General features: G+C 38.4%; 2 pseudogenes; both read right to left on the bottom strand.

Annotated features, from left to right (window-relative positions):
- Positions 1–9053: 9053 nt before the first annotated feature.
- Positions 9054–12015, bottom strand: LOC102120890 (deoxyuridine 5'-triphosphate nucleotidohydrolase, mitochondrial-like; annotated as a pseudogene).
- Positions 11533–14046, bottom strand: LOC135970580 (translationally-controlled tumor protein pseudogene; annotated as a pseudogene).
- Positions 14047–16179: the final 2133 nt, after the last annotated feature.

Here is a 16179-nt window from a genome sequence, read left to right as displayed (position 1 = left end):
GTTCTTAATGATGCTGAGTTGCAAGATCAACACACCCTGAAGGCCACCCCATTTTTAGACTTCTCATTATGTAAGTCAATAAATTTCTTTATTATTTGAAGCAACCTAGGGATCTCTTTTTTGTCTGTTTCTGCTACTTACAGCCAAAACATCTGACTGATACATGTGTGCATCTTACTGACCCTTCCTATACTGCTTCTGGAGATTTTTATAAACATTCAAAAAATATTGAGAAATTCACAACCCAGACAAAAATACTGAACTGTAACTAAGAGCAGGTGGCTGATGGTAAGTTTCCTTTTCCTTTCTTCTTCCTTTCTTCCCTTTCTTTCTTCTATGGGGCACCAATAATACATTTTCTTAAAAAGGGGACCTAGCTAAACAAATATATTTTATGTACAAAAAATAATAAGACCACAATGATTTGTGTAACTGTTTGACAAAAATTATCTTAAATTCTTTTAGAATCAAAGTACAATCTAGGCCATAAATTTGATATATAATTGGAACTTCTGAAAGCTCCCTCTGTAATAAACAGGTAAAGTCAGACACCTGGTAATTGCAGAGGGTATTTATATGCCTGTGGAGGAGGAAGGAAGAGATTTTTACTCAAGAAGGAAAATGCCAGTAAAACATATATAGTTCAAAAAATGAACTGTTTGTAACTTAAAAGATAAACAATCCATTATGAAAAACCAAGAAAACGTTACTCATCCCCACACTTGACTCAAACTCTGAAGGTCGGAATAAACTGATTTTTGTCAGGCCAGAAAGGAAAGAGTTTTCAAGAAGCAAAGTGTTCTGCCCTTTCACAGAGGACAGCACATTGCCATTCCTCCAGATTCAAGAATATGACAATGGAGCACTCTTTGTTCTGATTTTAACTGTTTTAAGAATCTCTTGTATCTGCTGGATTGATTGCGTTCTTTTCTTCCTCAGCACTAGTCATTTCAAAACTCTTTCTTTAGGCATTTAAATACAAAATCTAAAGATTCCATCATTGTGGATCATAGACAAATCACTGGGCTGGATTTAGGACATGGGCTTTAATGTCTTGCCCACCAACAAGCTGGGTGGCATTGGACAAATCTCTCTCTCTCTAAGCCTCCATTTCATCATCTCCAAAATGATCTCTTCTGGCTCCATGATTATAGATTTCTTGAGAAATGAGAGGAGCTGTCTGAGTGCTGGGTGGCTTATGGCAATGATAGCCCATTTTTCTGTCTACCCACTCCCCAACATTTCACAATTCAAAATCTTAGCCCAATTTATAGCCTGGTCAGTCTGTTACGGGGAAGCTGGAGGCTGAGGAGATTTCTTCACAAATACTCAAGACAGAAACAACGGATCCTCTTCTTCCAAGTCTACAGTCAACCTCTATTTTACTTTTGGTGCCTTGAGAGTTAGCCCACATCATCAGTGCAGAAGAAAAATGAATCAAACACTTCTGTTCCTTTTCTGCTGTGAATTTTAGAAATTATCTCAGAGGTCATTCTGTAGTGAGTCTGACTGATTTTATATAAGTTAAGGTGGTGGTGAGTAGGGACTGAATAAACCTAGAGTCCTTCAGAGGCATATTAATAAGTTTGAGTCTTCAAATCTATACAAAATTTGCTCTTTGTTCTCTAAGTCTAACATGAAATACCTAGCAAGGTCCTCAGGCCACAGCATCAAAGCCAACCCCATGACCCACAGGATCATGGATAGAAAAGCTGGCTCAGAAATGCAGTCTAACAAGGAAACAGTGACTAGAATCCATGGAGTGCTTTGCAAGATACCTGGCATGGACACTTCAAAGGCTCCATGAGAAAGAACAGAGGGAGAAGGGAAAGCTGTTCTAGACTAAAGGTTATGAAAGAAACATAGCAGGCAAATGTAACGCATTAACCTTGACTCTAATGATGTTCTGAAAACAATTTAGGAAATTTAGTTATTGACTACGTGTTGGTATTATCAAATTAATGTTCCTTAGATGTGAAATGTTCCTATTCAGTTGTGATTATTGCATAGGAAAATTATATGGGAGTGATATGTCATGATGCCTGCATACTACTTTCAGATGGCTTACGAAAGGAAGTTGTGTATGTGTGTGTGTGTGTGTGTGTGTTTGTGTGAAGATGCTGATAGCTTTAAATCTAGGAGAGCAGTATATGGGTGTTAATTTTTCTGGGTGGTTTTTTTTTTTCCAATTATTTTTCAAGCATTTAAAAACTTTTTTTAATTTAAAAAAACTTAAGAAAGATATGCAATTCAGCCAGGCTTGGTCAGAGAGCATGTGGGGTTCCAGGGTACCTCATGACTATACGCCCTTAGGATGTTTCTGTTTCCCAGGTGCCACTTTATTTCTAGTTCTCTGAGCAAAAATCATGACTGCATTTGTTAGGGCCAACCACAAAGACTTAAATTGCAAAAAAAAAGAAAAAAAGGAGGGGGTTGGGGGTGGGTGCAGGTACTGCAGTAGGGACATATTTTATTCCCTATTTACAGAGGAGAAAACCAAAGCACACTTAAGTTAGCTTACTTGTCAGAGGCCCCTGAAGGAGCCACACTGATTTTCAACCCAGATTCCCCTGAGTCCCTTTGACCAGTTCTCTGTAATCTTGTAGCTACTGTATCTTCACTTCCAACAGGCCTCACGGGCAGAGGACTAACCCCTGGGCTGCTGGAGCCACTTCACTCAGACTCCAAATTCAGGATAACCAAAAGTGCTAAGGACTTAGCTCCTTCCAGAGGGACCCATAGTAATGACTGCCTCATCAGTCTCAGGAATTCCTTCCATTTCAATGCAGTCCCAGAAAATAAATCCTCCCTTCACTGTTGTCATACTTTCAAAGACCAACCGCTCATTCCCCAAATCAAACCACTACCCTCCCAAACATCCTGATATCCCACATACACGCTTGTCATCACCTCCCACGCCATCTTCCATTGCCATGGATGAGCAGTGCTTCAAGATAAAGTTTCATAATTACAGGTTTATGTTGTATTCGGTCTCCTTCAGAGAAAAGAATTTTGTCTCTAAGTTGTCCCAGTGTCCTTCCTTATGAGGAGCATGTATGAGCACAATGCCTGGACTTTGTGAAATCTATTCGTATGGTTCTGGGATTTCTTCTGTTTTCTTCCTGAATCTTGGTTGAATTCCAGAACTAAGATTGGCTAAATAGCCATACAGTCTGGGTTAATATTGTTATTTGCAGGAGGTGAAGATCAAAATATGTGATAACTAGTACAGCACAGAGGGCACCACCTAGAGTGGGTGGGTGCAGGCAGATGGTGCATCAAAGCAGGATCCTGGAGGACACCCCTCTCACTATACCGCATGTGAGCCCTTCAGAAGCTGGACTGCGAGGAAGGCTAGGTGATCCCTTGGCATCAAAGAAGCACTCGTGGGTCTTGTGGCAATAGTTACTTGCCATCAGGTACAGAAATACCTCTATATTTGACAGTCATGATAGCTGTGCCACTGAGACCACCTGACCATCAGTTCTGATTGTGTTTTAATGATGAAAATAACAGGAAAAAAATACTTTGAAAAGAGAGAGGATGAGAATGAATGAGTAAATGAATACAAATAGAGGATAAAAGATATTAAACACAGATACATTAGACTCTCTCTCACACACACTCACACACACACACACACTCAGGAAAACAAGTGAAGTGCCACACCTTCAGCAACAAGAATTTTGTTATCAATCTCTATTTGCGCTCAGCTTTGAAACTTCAGTTCCTTTTTCACTAAAAGTTTCCCTTTTAGTGAAAGGGCTGTTTTGGTGCTGTTTTCTGCTGTTGAGGTTCCTGGCCAGTCAGCCAGGAGCTGACCTCAGGAAAATGTGAAACATTTTTCAGCCAGTGGGGAGGAGCTGGTCAAAGTAGGGAGGAGTGCACTAATGAAAAGCAATAATATTTTTCAGGAAAACTCAAAAGGGGAAAAAGCAACACTAGGCACGATAAGCACATGGAGGAACAAAGAGGCCCGGGAGAGCAGAACGTTCGCTTCTGAGCTATCTAAAAAAATTTTCCAAGTTCTTGGGCCCTAAAATTGTCCTGGGTCAGCAGAGGATACACTGACCAACCCTGTCACCTCGGCCCTTGGTCAGCAGGTGCCATGAGCACAGCAGCACTGTGGGCCCTAAAGGAAAAACAGGCTTGATTTTGAGAGACATGTTTAATCATGTTTTCCAATTAGAATTAACAAGGATTTTTCCTTTGTTACTCACTAATGGGTAAATTAAAATCCAGACCAGTGAGAGAATAGGTTAACTAGACAGAGAATGATGTATCTGGCCAGGAGTTGAAAATATTGCTACAAATTCTAGGTGGGGACAACCAACCACAGGGTCACCACACAGAAGGCAAACCTACATAAGCAGAGAGCTCCAAAACTGCACAAGTGAAAAAGTTAACTTTTGTGACTATCTTAGTCCATTCCTGCTACCATTACCAAATACCACAGACTGGGTAAGTTATAAATAATAGAAATTTATTTCTCATGGTTCTGGAGGCTAGGATGTCCACCCAAGATCAAGGCACCAGAAGATCTGGTGTGTGGTAAGGACTCACCCTTTACTTCACAGATGGCACCTTCTCTATGCATCCTCACATAGAGAAAGAGGCAAATAAACTCCCTCAAACCTCTTTCATATGAGCACTAATCCCTTGTGGAGCCCTCCTGACCAAACCACCTCCTGAAGGACCTACTTCCTGATGCTATTGCATTGGAGATTAGATTTTAACATATGACTTTGGAGGTGGGGAAGGACACAAGCATTCAGATGATAGCAGTGATGCTTCATCACACCATCTGTTCCATGGATCTAAGATTTATCTCCAACTGAACTTGTCATCAGAAAGGATTTTCCTGATTTTATTATGATGCCAGTAAAATAAGAAAAATGAAGTGACTTATAAAAGATTATTCATTCTCTTGATGATCTCAGAGACAGAAAGAATACTAAATGCAATCAAAATGTTAGAGTGATGGTATTAGTAGACATTAACCTAAACAACCACATCTAACTGTGTCAGTAGTGAGACAACCTGGGCAGAGGACAAGAACAAGAAAAACAGCTGTGAACCTAAGACAAAAGCCAGAGGGTTGGAACTTCTGGCCTTCTCTTGGGAAAGTGAAGTGAGGGCTGTAAATGCAGAAGTAAGTCAATTGACAAAGAAGAAGCCATAAAAGCAAGAGTCAAAAGAGGCAAGGACAAGGAGAAGGAAGGCTTTCCAACCTGACTCCGAGTTCTAGGATACAGAGGCTGTGTCAAGACTTATGTAGAAAGGCCTAAACTGATCACTGACTTTTGGGAAAACTCTTCCCAGCTCCTACTGATAATGAAATCACTGGCCAATGTTGCACTGGTTCCCCTACAATATTCACTCGTTTTTGGAGGGTCCTTAGGGAAGAACATAATGGCTCTAATTTGACACTAGTTCCAGGTTCTAATAAGAAGATATTCAACTAAAACATAGCCATTTGCCTCCATATTTTAATGTAGCAAACAGCTCACAACTTCAGTATACTTTATTTAGATAAGAGGAAACAGTAGGGTCAATTACACATCTGGAATTTTAGAGAGGATGCTTTCTTTGTGAGCCAATATGGAAAGTTCAAATGAATTAATATGTGCTTGGAAATTTAAGTTTAGCTCTTCAATTTGCAGTGAAAATTACTAATACTTAAAAGAATTTTCATGACTATTTATTCTATATATATTATATTGAGAAAAAAATTCTAAATATAATCAAAATCTGTTCTTTGTCTGCCTTGGAAAGTTTTTTCCTCTGACCATCCAAGATAAGGGTGATCCAGCATTATGTCTGATACGTAATAGATGTCTACTGGATAATTGATTGATGCAATGCTCTGGGGATCCCAAACATAAGCCTGGCAGCGGGTAATGAAATGGAGAGAGAGGTGGAAGACAAAAGAGGAAAGGAACAGAAGAAGGGGAGAGAGGAAGAGGAGAGCTATATACAATGGGGCCTGATGCAGGATCTGAAAGGTCGTCTCAGGGAGTCCACTTAGTGGCATCTGTGATACAGGAGATATAATCCAGACCAAAGCAATCCCCTGATTCCAGGAAGGTCTGATTATAAAGCAACCTAAAAAACACCTAGTTGATAAGAATTTAAAGGAGGTAAGTTAGTCAAAACCTGCTCTCAAAATGTTTCAGATGTTTGTGGAACAGGCATTGCCAATTTCTCACACACATGCCAATTGAGTAGATTGTTTATGTCAAGCTTCATCAATATGAGGATTTAGTCTCATCCAGGGTATCGGCTGGACAAAGGATTAGCATTTTTTCTGAGCTAAGTGAGCTACACGTTTGCTGAAGGTATTCCAGATCCTAGACATGATGAAGTTGCCTGCTTGGGGAACTTGATAGGCTCCACAAGAGTTTATCCACTTCTTGTTTGTTTGTATATTCTCCTCTGCCAGAGATATTTCCAGAGTTATTATGCACAAAAGTGAAATGCAACAGCCAGGAATTTCAGAACACTTGCCATGTTTTTAGATGTAAGACAATTTCCTTGAGAAAGGTCATTGGTCTGGCATGATGAGAACGTAATATATTTTGATGAATTACTTCTGCAAAGCCCTAATTCCTGAGATGCATACACTAGCTTGACTTGTGCCCAATCCTATCCTCTCAAGCTTCTCTGTGGCTACCAGCCTGCTGGTCTTTCCTTGCTCTCCTTTCCTCTGGTTTCCTGGAGTTGCGGTGCTGCAAGGAAGAAAGAATGCACTGCTTGTTTCTTGCCGTTGATGTTCAGCACAAGGGCTGGCATCACTGCCTGGTGCCTTGAGCTCAAGCCAGAGCATCACAGAAAAACATACAGACAAAAACATTGTTATAACCTTGATTTTGCAGTTCAAAATCAAGTGTGACCACGTCTGCCTAGTCTGCAGAGCCAAAATCCTTGGGTCCTACTTCTAAAAGTTCCCAAGCAGTAGAAGGGAGGGTATATGGAAGAAAGGATGACATCAGAATGTAACCACAGTTACATTCTCCCTGTAACCAGGAGCCAGTTCCAGCTGTAATTAGGTCCTCAGAAAAGTGGTGGCAATTTTACACTGTATTCAGTGTCTTAACTTTAAAAACTTGCTTTTTGCTAGATTATAATGAAAGACGGATTTCATTTTAAAAGTGCAACATTAGGAAATAACATGTGATGTGGAAGACATTCACAATCAAATTAAATGTTACGATTTAAACTATGAAATTCTCCAGAATTTTAATGTACACATGGCTCACTATTAGATCTTGCTAAATATGTAGGTTGTGACTCTGTAAGTCTGGGGTGGGACCTGAGATTCTGTATCTCCAACAAGCTCCCTGGCCCGGTCAGTGCTGGTGGTCTTGGGATCACATTTTCAAGCAAGCCTCTAGACTGCATTGGTTAAGAAAGGGTACATACTTGAAAGAACATGGCCTGCTTCCCAAGCCATTCAGCTGACTTAATGTCAAAAAGGAACATTTTATTTTAGAATTTTATCACAGTGATATCAAAGAGTGTGATTTAAACTATTTGCTGTAGGATGTTCCTTTCTTTTTCTTTTCTTCTTCTTTTCTTCTCTTTCTTTTCTGAGACAGAGTCTCCCTCTGTTTCTCAGGCTGGAGTGCAGTGGGGCAATTTCGGGTCACTGCCACCTCTGCCTCCCGGGCTCAAGGCCAGGTGTGGTGGCTCATGCCTGTAATCCCAACACTTTGGGAGGTCGAGAAGGGTGGATCTCTTGAGCTCAGGAATTCAAAACCCGTGTGGGCAACATGAGGAAACCCCAGCTGTACCAAAAATGTAAAAAATTAGCTGGGTGTTGTGGTGTAAGCCTGTAGTCCCAGCTACCTGGGAGGCTGAGGTGGGAGGATCCCTTGAGCCCGGGAGGCAGAGGTGGCAGTGACCCGAAATTGCCCCACTGCACTCCAGCCTGTGAAACAGAGGGAGACTCTGTCTCAGAAAAGAAAGAGAAGAAAAGAAGAAGAAAAGAAAAAGAAAGGAACATCCTACAGCAAATAGTTTAAATCACACTCTTTGATATCACTGTGATAAAATTCTAAAATAAAAGAACAATTAAGAATGAGAAAATGAAAATGACTACCAATAGTGAGGTAATTTAAACTCCTTATTAGTAAGTTTGAAAATCCGGAAAAAAATATATATATAGCTTTTGAGAAGGATACAAATTTAAAAAAAAAAAGAAAAAAAAGAAAAAGAAAAGAAAACTTGAGTAGGCAGACAATCTACAGAAATGTGTAACCCTGGAAAATATTTTTCAAGTTACCTAAGACTAAATATCCTCCAAAGTACAAGGATTAGAGCGCTTTCCAGATGAAGTCTTTCAAATCTTCAAGGAATAAATATTTAAATGTTTGTTAAATTTTCCAGAGGAAAAAGGTGGAAAGATTTCCAATTATTTGTACAAAACCATGTAACACTGATTCTAAAACTTAACAGAAAACTATATCCCAATTTCACTCATAATTATTGATACAAAAATCCTAAATAAAACATTGGAAAATAAAGTCAAACAATATTTTAAAAGACCACAATCCCATGATTAAAGACAGTTTAGTCTGGGAATGTAAAGTTTGTTCAATATTAGCAAAACATCAAGTTGAAATGTCAAAAAGGAAAAAAGTTAATCAACTCAATAAATGATTTTCTTAAAAAATCAAATATCAATTATTTTGGGGGTGAGGGGCAGGGACAGCATCTCACTCTGTTGTCCACACTGGAACGCAGTGGCAGGATCAAAGCTCACTGCAGCCTCCCATCTCAGCTGGGACCTTGTAGTCCCAGCTGCTCAGGAGAAGTACTCAAGAGAAGCTGAGTAGCTGAGACTATAAGCAGGCACCACAACAGACAGCAGATTTATTTATTTATTTATTTATTTATTTATTTATTTATTTTTAGACACAGAGTGTTACTATGTTACCCAGGCTGATCTCAAACTCCTGGTTTCAAGTAATCCTCCTACCTCGGCCTCCCAAAGCACTAAGATTACACACCTGAGCCACAGTGCCCAGCCAATTCTTTTTTAATTTAAAAAAAAAAAAACAGGAATCAAAAGGTACTCGCTTATCATAATCAACCTATAACCAACTGATATTCATCAAAGTTAACAAAAATAGGCAATGGGGAAAGGACTTCTATTATCAATGGTGCTGGGAAAACTGGCTAACCATATGCAGAAAAAAACTAGGCCCATACCTATCACCATACACAAAAATTAACTCAAGATGAATGAAATAATTAAATGTTAAATCTCAAATTATAAAATTCCTAGAAGAGAACCTAGGAAATGTCCTTCTCAACATCAGCCATGGCAAATAATTTATGACCAAATCCTCAAAAGCAATTGCAAGAAAAACAAAAACTGATGAATGGGAACAAATTAAACCAAAGAGCTTCTGCACAGCAAATGGAACTCTCAACAGAGTAAATAGACAACCTACAGAATGGGAGAAAACATTTGTAAACTATGTATCCAGCAAAGGTCTAATATCCAGAATCTATAAGAAACTAAAATAAATCAACAAGAAAAAAACAAAATAACCCCATTAAAAAGTGAGCAAAGGACAGACACTTCTCAAAAAAGACGTAAAAGTGACCAACAAACATATGAAAAAATGCTTACATTACTAATCATCAGAGAAATGCAAATCAAAACCACAATAAGATACCATCTCACACTAGTCAGAATGGCTATTATTAAAAATTCAAAAAGTAACAGACATTGGTGAGGCTGTGAAGAAAAGAGAACATTTATACACCGTTAGTGAAAATGTAAATTAGTTCAGCCACTATAGAAAGGACGCTGGGAATTTCTCAAGAGCTAAAACAGTGACCATTTGACATAGAAATCCCATTCCTGTGTATATAACCAAATTGTTCTACAAAAAAGTAACATATACTTCTATGTTCCTTACAGCACTCTTCAAAATAGCAAGGACATGAAAACAACCTAGGTGCCCACCAACTGTGGATTGGACAAAGAAAGTATAGTGCATATACACTACGGAATACCATGTAGCCATAAAAAAGAATGAAATCATGTTCTTTGCAGCAACATGAATGCAGCTGGAGGCCATTGTCCTAAGCAAATTAATGTGGGAACAGAAAAGCAAGTATCACATGTTCTCACTCATAAGTGGGAGCTAAATCTTGACATAGAGTTTGGAACAATAAACACCAGGGACTACTATAAGGGAGAGAGAGGTAGAGTGGTGAAAATCTTCCTATTGGAAGTTGGGATCACTATCTGAGTGTTGGGATCAGTGGAAGTGCAAGCCTCAGCATCATACAATATACCCTTGTAACAAACCCACACATGTACCTCTTGAATCTAAAATAAAATGGAAATAAAAATAAATAAATAAATAAAATAAAAATAAAATATGACTGCATAAAGTAATAATTAGATAAGCCTATAATGTTTAAAGATGTAATTTATATAACAATGGTAACACAAATATGGGGCCATAGAACAAACATATAGTGGCAGAGTTTTTTGTATATTATTGACATTAAATTGGTATTAATCCAAAATGCTTGTTATAATTGCTAATTATAATCTCCAGGGCACCCACTAAGAAAATAAGTCAAAAATATAGTAAAATAAAAAAAGAAGGGGAACTAAAATGTTACAATAAAAAATATATATGTAACAAAAAAGAAGGCAATAATGAAGGGCTAGAGGAGCAAAAAAGGGCATAAGAGAAATATATAACACAAATCGTAAAGTGGCAGATATAAATATTTTCATATCAGTTATGACATTAAATGTAAATGGATTAAAATTCCAATCAAAAGGCAGAGATTGGAAAATAGATTTAAAAACATGATCCAGCCATATGCTGTCTACAAAATATATAATTATTTTAAGCAAAAATTATTTATTTTATTTTATTACTATTATTTTTTTGAGACGAGGTTTCGCTCTGTCACCCAGGCTGCAGTGCAGTGTCTCAATCTCTGCTCACTGCACCCCCCGCATCCTGGGTTCAAGCAATTCTCCTGCCTAAGCCTTCTGAGTAGCTGGGATTACAGGCACGTGCCACCACGCCTGGCTAATTTTTTTTTTGTTTTTAGTAGACGCGGGGGTTTCAGCATGTTGGTCAGGCTGGTCTTGAACTCCTGACCTCGTGATCCACCCGCCTCGACCTCCCAAAGTGCTGGGATTACAGGCATGAGCCACCAAGCCCGGCCTATTTTTAAGAAAAATGTATAATTTCTCATTTTCTACTCTTGGCATAAATTTTAATTATTTCCAGTGGAACCAAAACCTCCTAAACCCCTTTCAGTGTCATCCAAAGCTTGAACTTCTTCTGTTTCTAGATTAAAAAAAAAAAAAAAAATCCATTCAGAACTGAACTGTGCAATTTGATCACTGTTTTTGACTTCAAACTTTGCCAAAATTAAACAGTACAACACCAATATTTCCTCTATAATTTTCATCTATGACACCAGCTCCTACATCAATAAAGTGTTTTGCAGCCAAGCCAGACCATGGAACTACTCTTCCATAACACCCAGAGAAGGAAGAGCTATCTGAATGTCTGTTTTCATGAGTGCTTTCTCCATAGGTGGTATTGTCTAATCATGGGCATTGTACAGGTTGTAGGCTGCACTTTTCACAGACCCTCAGGTTGGAGCCATGGCATGCTCAGAGAGCTGGGCAAGGCACAGCTGCATGCCCCTCTCCTCCACAGGCCAGTCAATTTGCTGGGGGAAGCGGTGAGTGTTTCTTCAGAGCAGGTTATGACAGAGCAAGAAGGCAAGCAAGGAGAAAGCCCAGAGAACTAGAGAGCACAGGATTGACACCATGGCAGTGAACCGGCCAAAAATGTCAACATATACTTTTGATTCAAAAACGTTTCTTTCTTTTTTTTTTTTTTTAGTATAAATGCTTTTTTTGTAGACCACCTACATGACATGTTTTTCTTAAAAACAATGCCTCCACTCCAAATAAATCACGGTCAAAATAAATGAAGAGCTCAAGATGACATCAGTCCCATTTGTCTTAAGTCCTGGTGTTGTGTGGCTGACAAGCAGAAGCCTGTTATGATGACAGGTAATAGATCCAAAGTAATTGCCAAATTTGTTAATATTTTTTCCATCTCTAAGCCATCCTTAAAGGAAATCACATATGGGTTACGCCAACCTCACGGTAGTCCTGTGGAGCAACCATGCCATCTGGATTCATGTTTTCACCCATAAAGAACCAGTAGCTTTTGAAATTAGCAAGGATGTGCTTGATTTGTTCTGCAGCCCCTGTCATAAAAGGTTTTACCCTTTCTGGTCTCTGTTCTTCAAGTTTGCCATTGGTTGATTTCATATAATCTTTGGTGTATTATACTTCTTGTAGACTTGCTTTTGTGAAGCTTGTTTCCTGCAGATGATGGTTCATGACAGTATGCATACCAGTGATTACTGTGCTTTCGGTACCTTTGCTTTCAGTGCCTTCGGCGGAGGCATTTCCACCAATGAGCGAGTCATCAATGTTACCTTCTGTCCTACTTACCATCTTCCCCTCCACCTCCAGGCATAGCCCATCCACAGTCTCCCAGATCTTGTAAATGTGGGAGAACATCTCATCATGGCTGATGAAGTCCCAGTAGATAAATCATGATGGCGGCTGAAGGGAGACGATGGCATCTCTAGCTTAGCAGGAGCCCACAGCTAGGAGTGAGTGGGGTGCAGCTTGAGCAGCGCTCCAAGGGAGCGGGGAGCGGCAGAAAAGAAAAACCAATTTCAAAAACCAAAGCAAGAAAATAAAAGGATGGTAAAGGGGATATAATGCATAAGGTAACCAAAAGAGAGCTGGAGTTTCTATATTAATATCGAACAAAGTAGACTTTAAGAAGAAGAACATTTTGTAATGATAAAAGAATAAATTCATCAGAAATAAGAAAAACAATTATAAATGTGTGTACATGTGACAACAAAATCTAAAAATACACGAAGTAAAAACTGACAGAACTGTAAAGAAAATGCTCAATTCAATAACAACAATCGGAAACTTCAATACCTCACTTTTAATAATGGATATAACAAGGACACAGAAGATCAAAAAGAAAATAAAAGGCTGAAACAACACTTGAAGTAAACCCAGCAGACATCTAAATAACACTACACTCAACAACAGAATATACAGTCTTTCCAAGTGCACATGGAACATTCTTCAGGATAGACGACATGTCGGACCACAAAACCAGCCTCCATAAATTAAAAAGGATTTACATCATGTAAATAATGTCCTCCGACTACAATGGAATAAAATTAGAAATTAACCAATGAACAAAATTTAGGAAATTCACAAATATGTAGAAATTAAGCAACACACTGCTAAAACAAACAAACAAACAAAAACCAATGGATTAAAGAAGAAATCACAAAGGAAATTAGAAAGTACTTTGAGATGAATGAAAATGAAACAAACAAACAAAAACATGACTCATGGGATACATTGAAGGCAGTGTTTAGAGGGAAATTTATTACTCAAAATGCCCATATTTTAAAAAATAGCAAACTCAATAGCAAAAAAATAGAAATAACCCTATTAAAAATGGGCAAAGAATTTAAATAGACATTTTTCAAAAGAAGATATACAAACAGCCAACAGGAATATGAAAAAATGTTCAATATCAAAGAAATACAAATTAAAACCACAATGATACATCATCTCATACCTATCAGAATGGCTATTATCAAACACACGAAAAATAACAAGTATTGATGAAATTCTCAGGAGAAAATAGAGGAGTAAATATTTATGTCTTAGGACCAAGCAATGGTTTCCTGGATATGAAACCACTTTTTATAATATTAAAAGCTTTTGTGCTTAAGGGACACTATCAAGAAAGTGAAAAGACAATCCACATAATGAGAGAAAATATTCGCAAATCATGTATCTTATAAGGAGTTTGTATCCAGAATACATAAACAACTCTTACAACTCAACGACAAAAACATAAATAACTCAGTTTTAGAAATACAAAAAGGATTTAGTAGCCATTTCTCCAACTAAGATATACAAATGGCTAATAAGTACATAAAAAGATGCTCAAAATAATTAGCGTTAGAGAAACACAAATTATAACCAATGAGATATAACTTCATAACCACTAATACTTTGCAAAACAATTTGGCAATACCCTTTCCTTAAGATGTAGAAACACTGAGTTTCTACATAAATCAGTCATTCTGCTCCTAGAGAGAATTGAAAACATATGTTCACACAGAAACCTTTCCTAGAATTTCATAATAGCATTATTCATAACAGGTAAGAAGTGAAAAGAATCCAAATGTCAATCAATTGATGGATGAATAAATACAATGTTTTATATTCATACAATGGAATATTATGCACCCATAAGAAGGAATGCAGTACTGATACACACTATAACCTGGATGAACCATGAAAATATTATGCTAAGTGAAAGGAGTTAGTCACAAAGAACTGCATATAGTATGAATCTACTTATATTCAATTTCTGGAATAGGGAAATTCATAAAGACAGAAAATAGATTGCTAATTTCCTAGGTCTGGAGAAGATGGGGAGAAATGTAGAGTGGCTGCTAATGGGGGTTTCTTTAGGGGGTGACAAAAATGTTATAAAATTGACTTGGTGATAGTTGTACATCTTTGTGGATATAGTAAAAACAACTGAATTGTACACTTAAAAAAAGGTAATTTTATAGTATTTGAATTACATTTCAATAAAACTATTATTTAAAAATAGAGTTACCATTGAGTGCTAAGTAACCTTTCTATCTCTTTTGAAGACCCAGGTTCTCAGGCACAATGGTCTGGGACAGGTTGAAGGTTATAGGGCTGAGACAATAAAATCAGGTTAATCTTATATTAGTAATTCTCACGAAAATGAGATTATGTTGCTGGTCTATTTTAAAGCTTGTCCTTTAGCTTCTCTCAGCTAAGGGAAATCAAAGGCTCCACAATTTTGTAAAAATACACGGAAGCCTATGGAAGTGCTACAGATGGGTTCATAATTAAAGCAAGGTGATTTATTCATCTACCAGTTCTGTGAACTTTAGCAAGACATACACTCAAATCTTTGACTGTACCTTCTGTAAAATAGAGATTTAAAAAGTACTTACTGTACTTCATAGTATTGTTGAGATAACTAAATGAGATTTAATAGATAAACAATGCCAGGCACATGGAAAAGATATGATGGATGCTAGCTGCCCTTAAAGATATATGTTAATTCATGCACACATATGTTTATTGCAGCACTATTCACAATAGTAAAGGCTTGGAACCAACCCAAATGTCCATCAGTGGTAGACTGGATTAAGAAAATGTGGCACAGGCCAGGCGCGGTGGCTCAAGCCTGTAATCCCAGCACTTTGGGAGGCCGAGACGGGTGGATCACGAGGTCAGGAGATCAAGACCATCCTGGCTAACACGGTGAAACCCCGTCTCTACTAAAAAATACAAAAAACTAGCCGGGCGAGATGGCGGGCGCCTGTAGTCCCAGCTACTCGGGAGGATAAGGCAGGAGAATGGCGTAAACCCCGGAGGCGGAGCTTGCAGTGAGCTGAGATCCGGCTACTGCACTCCAGCCCGGGCGACACAGCGAGACTCCGTCTCAAAAAAAAAAAAAAAAAAGAAAAAAAAAAAAAAAGAAAATGTGGCACATATACACCATGGAATACTATGCAGCCATAAAAAAGGATGAGTTCACGTCCTTTGCAGGGACATGGATGAAGCTGGAAACTATCATTCTCAGCAAACTATCACCAGATCAGAAAACCAAACACCATATGTTCTCACTCACAAGTAGGAGTTGAACAATGAGAACACATGGATACAGGGAGGGGAACATCACACACCAGGGCCGGTCCATGGATTGGGGGCTAGGGGAGGGATAACATTAGGAGAAATACCTAATGTAGGTGATGGGTTGATGGGTACAGCAAACCACCAGGGCACGTGAATGCCTATGTAACAAAACTGTACGTTCTGCACATGTAACCCAGAACTTAAGGTATTAAAAAAAAAAAGATATATGTGAATTATTCTGCAGAGGGAAGAGGGAAACTCAGGCATGGTAATGTCAGTCTTCCTTACGTATCAGCTGGATTCCCTTTAATGGGAGAGAACAGGCTGCTCAACTCCCCACAAAAATGTTCCTTGAGTGCAGTTAGTAC

The sequence above is a fragment of the Macaca fascicularis genome, chromosome 4 (assembly GCF_037993035.2).
Source record: "Macaca fascicularis isolate 582-1 chromosome 4, T2T-MFA8v1.1".
Classification (NCBI taxonomy): Eukaryota; Metazoa; Chordata; class Mammalia; order Primates; family Cercopithecidae; genus Macaca; species Macaca fascicularis.
This window is presented reverse-complemented; position numbering and strand designations above follow the sequence as displayed.